The sequence below is a fragment of the Pteropus vampyrus genome, unplaced genomic scaffold, assembly GCF_000151845.1.
Source record: "Pteropus vampyrus isolate Shadow unplaced genomic scaffold, Pvam_2.0 Scaffold32, whole genome shotgun sequence".
In the NCBI taxonomy this organism is placed as follows: domain Eukaryota; kingdom Metazoa; phylum Chordata; class Mammalia; order Chiroptera; family Pteropodidae; genus Pteropus; species Pteropus vampyrus.
In genome coordinates this window covers 2,024,502-2,035,546 of record NW_011888813.1, presented here as the reverse complement: position 1 = coordinate 2,035,546, position 11,045 = coordinate 2,024,502, and the positions used below count along the sequence as shown (strand labels likewise).

Here is an 11,045-nt window from a genome sequence, read left to right as displayed (position 1 = left end):
ATAAAGAAGTCTATTGAGTCTTCTTGGCATATTCTATTACAGCGAATTTATAGAGAATTGTCGAATCACTTCTTTAGCTTGAATTAAATGTGTGCCTCCTTTATAAACTACAACAGTAAGTATAAAGGAAGAGTTTGCCTTTTACTTCAGAGGGCATTTCTTCATTCAAAAATTTATTGACCTCTAAATACCACATTCCATTTTAAATGCCTGGAAATCAGTCAAAAAAAAAAAAAAAGATACAGTTCTTGCTCTTAGGAAACACAAAATCTAATGATAGAGACATAAAAGTAACTCCACCATTTTAGTACAGAGTGAAACCTGCTATAATAGATATTTACTGGGCATCTTTGGATCGCAAGGGAGAAACAGATAATTCAAATAAGAAATAATTTATGTCACAGACTAAAAAGCATTAGAACTGCTTGTGGCCTATCTGTCTTACCCCATGCAAAGTTTTTGAGTCCTTACAAGGTATGTTATCTCATATTCGTACAATCCAAAAACTCCAAGAAGTCTGACTGGCACATAGAATGTACCCAGGTTCACTGAACTGAACTCTTCTCTATATTGGTTTCTACCTCATTTAAAAAATAAGAAAATAAAAGGCTGGAAGAACTACGTGGAAAACAACAACAACAAACACTCCTCCATTCTCCTAATTACTGGGAAGATAGAAATCAAGGCTACGAATTAACAGCCTGTGCTCTGTGTTACCTGTTGCGGTCTCACATCACATCAAAGTTGCTAAGTCCAAGCACCATGTCCCAGCCACATTTCACAGATGCGTCCTCCCCTTTTTTACTATCCACAAGAGCCTTGTCTGCCTCCTGTCTGGTTACATCTACATTATCATAGCATTACTTTAGCTATGATAAAATACCTTGGGATATTTTATCCACTGCAATCAGACTATGATTCCATATCTACTACTTCAAAAAGCCATTTTTCTATGTCATCCTTTTCCAGATCAAACGCAAAATCAGACCACTTTTCAATATAGCCCAGGGCTAACATCTAAGGGGCTAAACTGTTATCTCTCTGAGGCTGGAGGCTAGCCTTATCACGTTTGTTCTCTAGCGCCTGACTCTGGAAAACAAAAAATAAGACTTCAAAAATATTATGGAATTCGACTTGAGTCAAATGCTTATTGCAAACTTTTCCACCAGCCAGTGCCGTGGAGCCTGATTCGCCCATTTCTACCTAGTTCCCAAGCTCACATTCTCCTTCTCGCCAAATGGTTTCCTTGGCTTCCAAGATCACAATCTCCTTCTGCTTCCAAGAATTTGCTTGTAAACTTCCGCGTTCTTGAGATCATCTCCCAGCGCCTAATGGCAACATCGCATCTCTCCCCGCCCTTGGAACTGTAACCCAACGCCAGCTCCTTTGGGATGCTGGACAACACCGTGGAGAGAACAGTTTTCTCAGAGTTGAGCACTGAACTTGGGCTCTAGTTCACTTCCGCCCCTTTCAGGCACCGCGTCTAACACTATCTCATGCTCAGTATCCCCATCTGCGGAATGGGACTACTGACACCCACAGCACTGAGTGTTCAATAAATGATGGTGTCTTTTCCTCACTCCCTCTCTGATTAATCCCACCCATTTTCTTATCTAATATCAACTAGTACTATGATTATTGAATATAAACTGATTATAGCCCGGTTTTTATTTTTGTTTCTTGTGTTCTTATCTCTTATTTAATCTTCTAAGGGCAGAAACCATTACTTATTTGTGGCAGGACACTACTTAGTATTTTAGATACAAGATGCTATTGATTCTTTACCTCACGACCCCCATCAACCAGCCTGCTCCTGAAATCCTGCCTTACAACCTGGAGGTCTTGGCTGTCTTGGGGGAAAAAACAAAACAAACAAACAAACGAAAAACTCTTTAGTTCTATATCCAAACAATCTGATAAATTACAGGGGTTGGTTAATTCTACCTTATAGTGGAAGTCACCTAAAGTGGGGAGAGGGGGGATAGGCGGGTACACGACTTCAAGTTGTGAATCAAGGAGAAGGCAAAGGCAAGGCTCTGTGTACATTATTCTTGATCTCAGCCCCTTCACCTGATGCCCTCATTCTCGCTTAGGGGAACAAAATCTTCCTTTTATTACAAGTTTAAATAGCGGGTCATTCAGATGCCTCAGCCTTCTTTTCTCACTCAACTCAAATTTCAGATGTATGAATTACCACAGTTTCATATTATTTTCTGTGTAAGGAACAACAAAAATTCAAAGCGTCACATGCCCTAGAGCATTACGACTGTATACCTAGAGAACCACTAGGATTTCTTGCAGTCTGGAGGTAGGATACACCTGACATGCAATCCACTGTGCCTTTCTACCGTCACCACTACAGCCTAGCGGGAGATTAAGAGCTTTGGATGGTTCAGATGTTAGCTCCCCAGTTAGCAGCATGACGCCTTATTTATCTTACATGCCTTCTTCAAGCTTCCACAAAGCTACTTCCGGTGCACATCAAAGTAGATGAAAATTCCCTTTCTTCCTTTTTCCCTGCCTTACCTTAAATAAATGTTTTGCCTTTCTCAGTCTAGCCATGGCCTTTTGTGCTGGAATTGATCTGTTTCCTTGTCCATCTCCCCAACAAGACTTGAGAGCAGGGACCAGTCATATTTGTCCTAATCACTGGATATCAAACGGAATGGCTGGGACATGCTAGGCACTCAGCAAGTGCTTGTTAGAATACTGCTTCTTAACAGACCATGTTAGACTTAGGCAGAGGCACTGCTGAGTGAATTTTAGCAAATTTTAGCAAAAGCTCTAGAAAATCATCTCTCTATCATCTTAATGTGCCAGGAACATGAATCTCAAATGTCAATTCATTTCACTTCTACCTCATGATGCTCTCAGTGTCCACATCAGACTGTTCACTGAAGCATGGGAAGCCTGGCTGCTCACTCCACTAGCTTAGTCCTTTCTTAAAGTCTTCACGTCTCCTCCACTGATGTTGGTATATAAGTAACAGACCAGAAGGAACTGGAAGAACTTTAAGCTCTAAGAGTTTACACGGGTGTGAGAAATCTTGTAGTTATCTACAGATAACTGCCATCTACTTAGAGATGATTTTACATATACCAACATTAATGATAATGATGATGAAAGTTAATGTGTATGGAAAACTTACAATGTAGCAGACATTATGCTGGGCACTTGATATGTATTATTTCAGTTAAGCTTCACAAAAAAAATTGTATAATTATTATCATATACCTTTTCTAGAGATGAGGAAACTGGAGTAAAAAAAGATGCCTGATCATTTTCTCAAGTTAAGAACTATAGTAATAGAGCCAGAATTTGCCATGAGGTAATCCTGCTCTAAAATCTGTACCTAACCTCACATAGGGTTGCACCTAAAAGCACATCTTGAAACAAGAATTTGAGCGCAGGTAGTTTGAGAGAGTATCTTAGGAAGCAAGGTGAGGAAGTGGGTCAGTGAGAAATGGAAGAGAAGAAATCCAGTTAATGACCAGGTTACTACTATGGACAACTGGGATTTGGTCTCACCAGGGAGCCCATGAGAGAGTGTGTGGAGCGCACCTTAGAATCATCTCTGAGTGACAAGGAAGCCAGAATATTTATCTACAAATTCCAGACCTAATTTATTGACCGATTCAATTCTGTCCACCTGCTTGGCACTGTCTTGAGTATAATCAAGCAGGCTCCCATAGCCAGAAAACACCCTTAGATAGATGCAGGCAGCCATTGGTTTGCAAACTGTCCACATGTAACCTGGAGACAGGCTGAGGGAACACAGGTGGGCAGAACACCAACAGCTTCAGCTAAGGAGTCCTTAACCACTACACTATGCTGTGGAGAGGAAAAGGCACACCGATGAGCCAGTGCAAGCTTAACCCTACCCAAGCTGAAGTTTGCATACCCCAAAGAAATAACTCAGTTTCTCTCTACAGTATGGTCAGGAGGAAGAAAAGAACCAGAACACAAGCACAGAGAATTCTGGCATCTCTCAAGTGCTGTCACCACAGATCTCCCTGATAATAGCGTCTGTTTGCAAGATGACGGACGTAATCACTCGATGCCAGATAATCCATCCCTACCATATTCAAACTCTCCTGAACTTTACAGAACACCTACTGTCAATATGTTATTTCCTTTAGTCACTAATACTGAATTATAAATACAAAAATGCATTGAAAAGCCAAATAGAAATGCTTATGGATTACCCAGTCTCTTGCTTAAACGGTGTTGATAATGAAACTTTGCATGAGGTGCAATAAAAACCCCCATGCTTAAACCCTCTGCTGGGACCTCAAATCAATCCCACTGTTAGAATAAATGAGTCCCCAGCAGAATCTGGGGTGCTGCTAAATAAATCACCTCACTGGAGAAAATGTACTTGGAGACCATCTTTCCAGCGCCTTCATGCTGTGAGGTGTGGAGCCAATATTGAGGAATCACATGGAGATAACATTTGTTTATTTTTCATTTTGTACAGAAAAGACACGAAGAGTGAAGCTTATGCCAGACAAATGTGTGAGGCACGGGCTGTCCAGGCAATATTCTCCCTCCAATATATATTCCTTTCCACAGATGCTAACCTTTCAGCAGAAGGCAAAGAAATGTTTCAGAGTAGAGAAAGTTATGCTTCTGGAGACCAATAAAATGGGTTTGAAATTTACAACCATTAGAGTGAAATCTAGTTTCTAAGTTTCTAGCATCAGGAGCAACAATTTCCATTTTGGGAAACAAATTATACTCTTTAAGAACTCCTTAAAAGTACAAATGTAGTCAGTTGTGCTAATTAGAAAATGTTTACAGGTTCTTCACTTGACCATCTCAATGAAAAGTAAGAGGCATCTGACTGGCCATCTACACTATTAAATATTACTCCATGTAGGCCCAACACACAGAGAGTAGCCTAACTACTGAAAGAAACTTCTTTCATTTCTCAGTATGGCCCTTGATTTGAACTCTAGTGTGTGTGCATGCTAGCTCATGTACTGTGGCTCTGGCATGCTCTCTCTCTCTCTCTCCTCTCTCCTGTCTGTCTATCTGTCTTTACTTGTTTATTTTGAAATATTTGCCACCGTATAAGTATACTGTACCATTTCTCCAGTCAAATGAACATGTTCTCCTTGGCCAAATTCTTAAAGACATGGCTGTAGTATAGAAAAGCTCTAGAAGAGAACTTTCAAACTTCTGAATCATAAAGTTACATTGTTTTGAAGGTTCGTTCTTCTCAACAATAGCTAGTTAATATGACCATATGCTATTCTTCTAAATGCTTTATTTCTTTTCATTGCAAAAGACATTGCTTTGATTGAACCTTGATCACACTATTCTAATAGATATCTTTATTTCCAGCAACTTCTGCCTTTCTGTTGATGTCTACATCAATCTGCCCTAGAAACTGAAGACAATTTCCTCTCTTAAACCCAGTGCCTGTCTTGTTATTTCTCACTCAAAAAATGTCAGTGGATTCTGTAGGTAATAAACTTTTTAAAAAGATCATTCCATGTAGGTAAACCATCTTCCTTTCCATTCTCACCTTACACCTCTTCCCTGAACATAAATTGTGCGACATGTACTTGCACAGGTTTATCCCATTTGTAATTTTCCCAACACCTCTATGATTTCTAGCTGTGTACTTCTGCTGCTGATGTTCCCACCATCTAGATTGCTTTTTTCTGTCAAATGGAGGTGGATTTCTCTGTCATCCATTGGAAAGGAGATGGAAACTGTCACTGGCATGAGGCCTGATGTTGTACCAAGCAAACATCACACAGTGCCTAATTTCAACAGAAATCAGACATTACAATCCCTCCTCCCACCCCTAGTTTAGGATACTGATGCTCAGAGAGGTTAAATAATATATTCATCAGCTGTGACCAGGTCACACAAAATGGTAAAGCTGAGTGGTATGTGCTGAGTAGGAATTCTTTCCCATGTCTAACTGAATCTAAAAAACATCAACTTCCCACCGTCTATCTTACAACTCAGATGCCAATATATTTAATTCAATTCCCAATCCACAAACAGCGATGTTTGGACACTCCCTGCTCCCAACCCATGCCCTAAGACACTTGAATTACATATCTCTTACAGAACACTTAAAACCCTCGTCGAAATCGTTTGGACCTAGAAGCTGTCTGAATTCTATTTCTGTCTTCTAAATACTGAACCCAGTTCTCCTCCAGTTACTCAGGAGGCGGTTCAGCACAGAGCATAAAGCACAGGTTGGAGAGTCAGATGGTTTTTATTCGACTTTATTTTTGGCACTTATTAGCTGTGTAAACTTGATTCTTCATCTGTTCAGCAGAGATATTAATAAATGTCTATTTCCTCATGCTGTACTATGCATACCCATGACTATTTTTAACTACCAATTTGTACTTCTTAATCCCTCCCCCTTTTTCACCCATCCCCCTATCCCCCACCTGGCAACTGTCAAATATTCTCTGTATGAGCTTGCTTCTGTTTTGTTTGTTGATTTATTTTGTTCTTTAGATTCCACATATAAGTGAAATCATATGGCATTTATCTTTCTCTGATTGTTTCCCCTCAATACAATACCCTCTAGGTCCATGTTGTGGCAGATGGCAAGATTTCATCCTTTTTTATGGCTGAGTAATATTCCATTGTGTATATGTACCACCTCATCTTTATCCATTCATATAGTCAATAATATTGTAATAACTATGTATGGTATCAGGTAGGTAGGTACTAGATCTACTGGGATAATCACTTCATTAATTATATAAATGTCTATCACTATGTTGTATACTTGAAACTCATACTGTATGTCAACTATAATTGAAAAATAAAAAATTACCAAAAATAAATAAATGTCTATTCTCCAGGCATGATGTGATCATTAAATGATATGATATATTAATGTTAACTAACATTATTGAACACCATCTGTGTGCTAAGCAGTCCCAGCTATACAGTTCCTATGAAATCAGTACTATTGTGATCCTGACCTTGGAGATGAGGAAACCAAGGCACAGAGAACTTAAGTAACCCACACAAAATCATACCATTTCTAAGCAGCAGAGGTAAGATACAAACCCAGAGGTGCCGTGTGAGAGTCCAAACTCTTAATACCATTCTAAGTAAAGGTGAAGACTGTGTAAGACTTATGTAGTACGTCTTGAGGCTGCCAGAGCGATTTCGGCTGTGGCCAGCACGCCACACCATCCCCCTCAACCCCAGGGCTCCACTTGGCCGTTGCGGTTGTCACTGTCACTGCTCTCTCAAACTGTATTAGAGATGTCTGGTCATTTCTGCTCTTAGGAAAACCTCCCCGCTTCTGCCTGATGTCAGCCCAAGGCGGTCTCACTCTTTCCACTGTTAGAGAAGGGGCTAGAGCTTGGTGGAGACTCGGGAGTGTCGGTCCTGAACACCAGCGACTGCATGGCATGGGGACAAGTGCTTTTAGAGGCAGCTGGCATGTGGCTCCAGGAGGAAAAGGACTGAGCCTGACTGATCAGCACTCCACAGAGTACTTGTACAGTCAGAACTTGGAAAAGACGTTTTCGACAAATACAAATGATGACATATTAGAAAAAGCATTCGACTTACAGTCAGAAAGATTGGGATTCGAACTCCTGCTTTTCCACTTACTAACTCTGTGATCCTGGGAAAGCCACTTAACCTTCTTGAGCCTGAGTTTCCTTGGCTGTAAAGGAGAATTGTAATAACGGTAATAATTATAATGTGAATAGTTATTGAACACTCCCTATGTAAACTTTTCAATGAGTTCCACATAATTTAATTAGCCTATCAATCCTCTCAACAACTTATGCCCTTTTCAGAGATACATAAACTGAGATGGATGGCATATATACCACTGTAAGTAAATGAAGAAGTCTGTGCTGACAACTCTTAGGGCCAGCCTTGTACTTAGCATATCAAGATGGAAGCCCTGAGTCATCTAGTTAGTATAGCCACTTCCAGTGAGGATATCTGAATACTAAAGGTCAACTTAAGATCACCTCTCAAGATTCCACCAAGTCCCTTCCTCAATGATAACCAGCATGCCATGCTCTTTTCAGAGACGACGACCTGTGTCCACATTGCTTGGCAAAAACGATGGTCCTTGACAGAACTAAAAGAGCTGAACCATCACAGTTAACTACTACATTTCCACATTTTTTTTTCCAGTTTTGCTCACATGTAAGTCATCTTTCTGTGGCAAGCAAGTTTCTACCAAGCTAAAGCGGAGTTTTGTTTCCTTTGTATAGCAGTGTGCATACAAGAAATACATAATAAATGTTCTCAATGGCTCAATGTGCCTCTGGGCACCCATTTACTCCCACTATAGAAACTGACCTCATTTTATAGATTTCCTGCTTTTAAATTCTATCAGTAGTTTAACAATTGATTTCTAGACAGACTTTTACAACTTGTAGGGATGTTATCTCAGTTTGCTGGAGTTTTTCCTCATTTAAAAGACAAACCCAAGAGTTACAGAAATTACCCAGAACTTGCCAATATGCACAAATTATAAATAAACTTAACCTCTCTACCTACTGAAATCTGAAGTTAAAAACACCCAGTCTTCTTGTTTGCTGATGACTGCTGTTTGAATTAAAAACTTAAAGCCTCGCCAAGGGTTCCTCTTTGTGAATGCCCACACTCAGCTCTGTGGCTTTTTGAGCTGGTGCTTCCGCTTTACTGCAATAAGTTGACAAGAGAAACCAGAAGGTGTGCCGAGTCAGCAGGACTGAGACATTCACCTGATAACAAAGAGGCTGTGTCTCTGCAGTGAGTAAAATCTACCTTGAAAATGTCACCAGAAGCATTACAGATTCCTGAATGTAGTGTGAGTTGGAAAACCCACAAAAGGCTGTTATGGTTTCAGTTTATCAGAAATTGAGAGAAAACACTAAAATTTTCCAGAAGTCACTATGGACATGAATATAAAGAGTTACACCACACACACACATACACACACTCACTCACACACACAATTCAGCCTTGAAAGTTAGACTGCAAATTACTTGCTATATAATTTATTATTGTTATTGTACATTAAATAATTACAAAAAAAATAGATGCTTATTAGTATAGATTACTGAAAATCTAAATTTAGTAAGAGATTTCTTTTATCCCACTAGCATGTTTTAAAATTAAAGGTATTTTAAAATGCCTAATAACCTTCACTGAAAATTTTGGCAACAGGGTTTTAGTGGGCAAACTAGTTAACACTGTGCTCTACGTCACACAGCACCAGTGCCGGTCTGGTACCTCAAACAGGCAGCACCTTCCTGCCAGGAATCTCTTCTCTAGAAAATGTTTTAATCAACTTCTCAGCTCCTAAGAAATTCCCTAAGAATTTCTGAGATTCATTTTAGTTTAAGTTCCTAGGACCTCGACAATCACTTTTAGATAGCATATTAGTAGCATCTAATTTTAACAGGCGTTATTTCATTTATAGACCTTACATTAAGTTCTATTTTCCTGCCTGAAAATTGTTTTAAATTCAAATCTTTTGATTCCATAAAAGGGCATTTTATTGCTTTATTTTTAAAAATTAACAAAATTAATGGGCCAAAAATTTTGAGCAAATTGCATAGGAAATATTTTATCATTAAGATGAAACAATAAGCACTTGAGCACAGCTTGGGTTCAACTAGAAATATTCTTTCTATTCTGACAATGGGCCATGAAGGAAGCTAGCAAAGCAGGGGTTAAAACCTTGGACTCTGGAGACAGATGGACCTGGCTAAATCCTGGTGTCTAATCTCTGAGAATGTCCCTTATCCTCTTTTCATCATTGTTTTGAAAAAGGCTGATAAAATTCAATTTTTATGTTCGTCTCAGGTTACATAAGATTTGCATATAAATTAGCATAAAAACTTGCACATGTTAACCCCATACTAATTGCTAGCTATCATACCGACATGCATTAAAGATTTTAATAAGGCATCTGAAAATATACCTTAGAATGTCCTTGCATAAATTTGGGACAATTATAGATTATCAGTGGGCTGAAGAAGAAAAGCCAAAAGGAGTTAGTTAACCCATCGATGTCGACCTTGTCAGAAGGTCACAGCAGTGTTTCTACCCTAACAGCACCTCCCCAATGAGGCTGCTATGAGCATTAAGTAGCATAAATGCTTAATAAACATAAGCTACTACCAGGTGAATTCACAAATCAAATAACTCAAAGTTGGAAAATGTGGCAAAGCAAAACTCCACCAAAGACTGGATATCCTCCTACCTCCTGGCATTTTTTAATCCCTCGGCTCCCTTCTCTCCTTGGGGACAGGAACACTGACTAAAGAATGCCATCTTAAAGAAACTGTGCAGTATGTACAAAACAGCACATCAAAGCCTTTCTCTCTAGGTGAAATCTTAGCTTCTGCAGCTGCCACCGAAAGGTAAAAGGACTGAAATCGGGGCGCAGGGCGCCAGTGTCCCTTTCCACGTCTACGCTGCTGCCTTCAGAGTATCTTAACGTACTCAAACTCCAACCTTAAAAAGAGCTGTTCAGAAAATAGACTGCCACACTCAACATCAAGAACAGGAAATATAAAAATATCTTACATCTCTTTTTGTTTTCTTTCTGTCGCTAGTCTGGGAGCAGTGAGAGCTGTACAACAAAAAAGCATTTAGCAGGAAGGTAAGAACTTTTCCGACATCTGAAAATTATGCCTGAGACCCACACAGACCCACCAATAAACTGCCATGGACACAGACGCCTCCCACAGCCAGGTGGAGGCAGAAGCTACCCAGCCACAACCAACTGCCCACCCTTGGTGGGTGGGGGGAACTGTTTTTGTCTGTTTGGTTGTGTGTTTGTTTTCATAAGAAATGAAGATTTCATGGAGAGTTTTTTTCTTTTCCCCTTTCCCAATTAACACCTGGCTTAAGGAAGGAGCTGTGGTAACCTTTACTTGCAACCACTCACTGAGAGAACATCTTCATCTCATTCGCTAACTAAATGCTAGTGACACTAGTAAACCTGGAGACCCCCTGACACCACACACATACACACACACACACACACACATGCACACACACACACACACACACGCGCACACACACACACACAC

At 39.8% G+C, this 11,045-nt stretch overlaps 1 protein-coding gene across 2 annotated transcripts in view; it reads right to left on the bottom strand.

The window, feature by feature from the left end:
• The window catches only part of NRXN3 (neurexin 3), a 1,427,156-nt gene that overhangs the window by 800,445 nt on the left and 615,666 nt on the right, over nucleotides 1-11,045 (bottom strand). The window lies entirely within an intron of this gene.